We start from the raw sequence: 4,388 nt of genomic DNA on the forward strand, positions 1-4,388 counted from the left end.
AAGAAAAGCTTATTCTGTGGACAATAAAGCACATTACTGCACAATATGATACAGTCCATAAAGATCACAATGTTTTATGAAAGGTTAAAGAAAGCTCAGCACATTTAGGGGAATGTCATAACCCACAAAGTCTTTCAAGACTTAACTGAATCCACGCGCAGGCTGTGCAAATACTGCACCACGGTTTGCAGTGCTCCCCTCCTGGTATCCAAACAGTGCACGAGGAAGCATATGCCACCCCGGTTCCACCCTGGAAATCGGGTATTCGCCTGCCATAAAACGGAAGGTAAAGGAGGTGCTTGCACAGCTCTTCTTCCCCCAGGGAGGAAGTGAATTCACCCATCCCTACTTGATGTGCTGGAGAGGAGGAGACGGCCGCTCATGAACACTTACCAAACCACAGGGTCCCTCTGCCCTTGTCTTCAAGATCAGTCATCTCTCCTTGACCCACAGGAATGCTTGACCACACAAAGAAACATGGGGGGAGGTCACGGTCCGTCTCGCCCGGCGCGTTGCCCCTTCCCTTGCCACCTCCACCCCCCAGGTGGTTTCGACACTAGCGCAGCAGAAGCAAAAGCACAGCCTCTCCTTCCCATCGCTGCCCGCTCGCGCCCCAGCGCCGGCATCCCGTGCTCCCCCGCCAGCCGCCGTAGCCCTCGATGCAATGCCGGAGCACAGCAGCCAGCTCTTCCCCGGGCCCGAGGCCCCAGAGGGGGAACGCAGCGAGGCAAGGCAGCCGGGGCAGGAATACCCTCCTGCGGCAGAGAGGCCGCATGGCTCTCCAGTGCCACACAAGTTTGTCAGGCCCCTGGGAAATGGAGTTTATGAGGGGTGACAGCAGCAAGGAGAAAGTGCTAGAAATCACTGCCTAAGAGACACAGCCATCAAAGCAAAAACAAGCAGCAACTTACCCGACTCATTTTTTCATCTAAAGGGAATCAGATTTATTTGCCATTTAACTAACTGCTCCTTATAGACGTCACGTGAAGAGCAGGGAGAGCAAAGATATGGGACTGAGCAAAACCCGGCTAAGCAGCAAGAAATAAGACCCCGTCGTAAGAGACAGCAGTACAGAGCTTTCCTGCAGGTTAAGTGCCAAACCCAGTCCTATAGAATGCTAAGCCTTCTCGTGATGTAAGAGGATGGGGCTGCACGTATCCCTGGGAGAGCTTTAGAGACCACAGTGCTTTAGATCTGTGGATGTGCTGTCACTAGCTCTGAAATACGAGAATATAGGAATTACCTGAAAAAGAAACTGAAACCAAGAGGCACATCTGGACATGCTTTTCCAAGGCCTTCCCCTGTACCACAGCGTAAAGCGAAGGTGTTTTCACTCCTTTGTTAAGGGCAGCACAAGACCGCCGGGTCAACTGAACAATCTTCCCCTGAGCAGGGACCCGATTTGGTGACTTTGTCTCTCTTGCCTTTTAATGGGGCTCTTTTAACACTCCTGCTGTGACCGGTCTTTTGGACTGAAAGCCCACTGGGACAGAGGCTGCTGGTTGCCACCCGACCCTACAGCAGCTAGCACTCAGGATCCCTGGTTTCTCCTCTGTCTGGCCATCACCACCATAGAAAATGCCAAAACTACGGAGTAACAGCAATTCATTCACCCCTGGAAGGGAGGCCACCACCCATCCAAACGCAAGGAAGATGTGAATCTGCACAGGAAGTTCTCAAGCTTCTCTTCAAGGCTCTTCTGGTTTAGTTTCTTTCAGAATTTGTTTGAGACACTGACCTGAAGGTCAGTTTCTTCACCTGAGCAGGATGGTATGAAGGAACCGCTAAAACACAGACTGGTCACTTTCCTCTCTCCAGGACCCCGTTCCCCAAAGCTGTTGTTTGGTGCTGGTGTATTTGAGCACCTCAGATAGAAAGCGACGTGCTGTCACAAGTTGCCCCATTCATAGGGGGAAAGATGGAGCAGCAGGAGTCTCCATGACAGCCAACTTGTTCTGTAAAAACTGACACCGGCAGAGCAAACATTTGTGCTTGTGAAAACAAGATCTCTTTACTCGGTCTAGCCACCAAAAACAGAGACATACTAAAACTGAGAAGAAAAAACTAAACGATCTGGAATACCTAATTGCTGGTAAAACAAATCACCACGTGACCAGTAATGAAAAGTTCCTTCCTGCATTGCCAGAAATGCAAGTCCCTTTTACCGACACCAGCAGGAAAGCCTGACGTTATGCAACTGAACACTTACACCGGCCAATACAGCTCTCTATCCAGTTCATTAGTTAGCTGACAGCACTGATGTGGAATCAAACTATGCGCGCCGTAGAATATTAACGCTGCTGTGGAATTAAGTCTGGGCAGATTTTTCAAGCAACATTTGTGCTTCTCTTTCTGTCCCACAGAAACAGGACGGGAAGCCTGTTGTCAACTTCTACAACTTGAAACTAACTGTAAACTATGAAAAGAACCACTTTGTGCAGAATTTCTGAAAGACTACTGGAACTGTAACAGAATGCCTTCTTTTCTGTAAAGTAATGCATGCCCCGGCATCGAACTTAAATAATAACTTAAAAACAATCACAGAGAAGACATCTGCTCTATCCCACCACAAACAGCAGAAAGCTCTAGAAACAACAACGCTTCTTGTCAACTTTTTGAACTCTCTTAGCCCATGTGTAAAGGATCGTTACAGTTCAAAGAGGTTGCCAGAAAGCAGAACCTCACCTCTACCAACGCTGTCTTTCAGACATATAGACACCAGGATTTCACTCTGCCTTTTAGCGACACGCCAGGCACGATAAGAGATTTTGATGATTTTTGAGAGGGACAGAGCATTCACCTTGGTAGGCGTTTTAAGTTGAGGAGAGCGGATCTCAAAAAGGCTACACAATTTACTGACCACTGCACTGAAGTCATTTGAGAGGAGGGACTCGGGTGCCCAAAGAGGGGTCACTGGATCATCTGTCAACCCTAGATTTGGTCCCACATGCTTCTAAATAAAACAAGGTAACTGTTGTAACCCAGAAAAAAAAAAAAATAAACCAAGCAGGCTTTTCCTATGAACCGATACAATTATGGTAGATCAAGCTGGGGTCTAACCTGCCTCATAGTGCAACATTTCAGCAGAATTTTGATTGGCCAGAGATGTAGAAATCACACGAAAAGGAAAATAATTTTGATTTTCAAAAGCGTCAGGCAATGGGATTAAAGCTGTCAGGTGCAAAAATCAGCACGGCTTGAATAAACAGGTACTTGCAGTTCACCAGAAGACAGTAGATGCCTGTCTTAATAATTTTAGAAAATTGCTTTAATTTTGAGCTGAGAAAATCTTCCAGGTAGACCCATACCTCCTTTAACTGTTATGGGAAACTTTTTTAATGTCTGAAAATACTTACTATTGCAATCGCTGGCATATCAGTCATAACATCTAATGATGTGGAGATTGTTGCCTTATAAAATTCACAGCTGGGTAGCTAGATGGCTGAAGGCTAAAACCTATTTTAAAATCCAGTGTTTTAGGAGGGGAAAATGTTTATTAAAACATTTTGCCCATTAAAAATATATGACATATCATCGGTCATTCCATGTGATGCAGTGCCAGCCCTTTTTTAGGGAGTCCACTTGGGATGACTGTTGAAAACCTGGCAAGCCTGTTTGACAAGTCCACATCCTAATAATTTACTAGTCCATCAAAAAAGAAAAAAAAAAAACATTCCAGCAGCCTGAAAGAAACTCACCAGTGCCCCTCACGTAGCATGCCCAGAAACTTGCTCTCACATACAGCCACAGTTGGTCTCTTCACGCTGACAGTCAGAGACTGACATTCAAAAAGGAGATAATTTCTTGATCTCCTCATGTCAGAAGTTAAACTGAATTAATAATGAGGCTGTGGGTGTCTCTTTTTTTGGGGGGGAAACATGGTGGAGAGAGAAACGCTAATAAATATTCTTTCAGCAATTCTACGGGTATTTGACATCTGCTTCCATGAGCTGATGCATGTCTTAACTTGGAGAACACAAAGATGAATACTCTGAGGTTAAACAACAACAACAACAACAACAAAATCAAAATCTTTGTCTCTTCTACCATTCACCCATCTGCACTGTGTAAGGACAGCCTTTGGTACTCCACAGGCAGGATCCCCGATTTCATGGGTGAAACTCTCTCTCAAAGCACTCCCACTGAAGCCAGCGGGATTACCAAAGGAATGACTGTTCCCACCTTAGGAACAGCTACTGCATCTGCCATCACCATTTGAGGAAATCATCTGAAAAACTCTGACAGAAAGTTGAGACGACTTGGATACAGAGAGATGGATGTACCGTCAAAGCCATCTATTCTCCCAGGCTTTTTGCTGCTCATCCTGCAACTCCCCCCCCCTCACTCCTGCTGGAAGCGGCAGGTCTCTGTATGAGCTGAGAAACGCC

Source organism: Egretta garzetta, unplaced genomic scaffold (genome assembly GCF_000687185.1).
Source record: "Egretta garzetta isolate BGI_Z169 unplaced genomic scaffold, ASM68718v1 scaffold378, whole genome shotgun sequence".
NCBI classification, from domain to species: domain Eukaryota; kingdom Metazoa; phylum Chordata; class Aves; order Pelecaniformes; family Ardeidae; genus Egretta; species Egretta garzetta.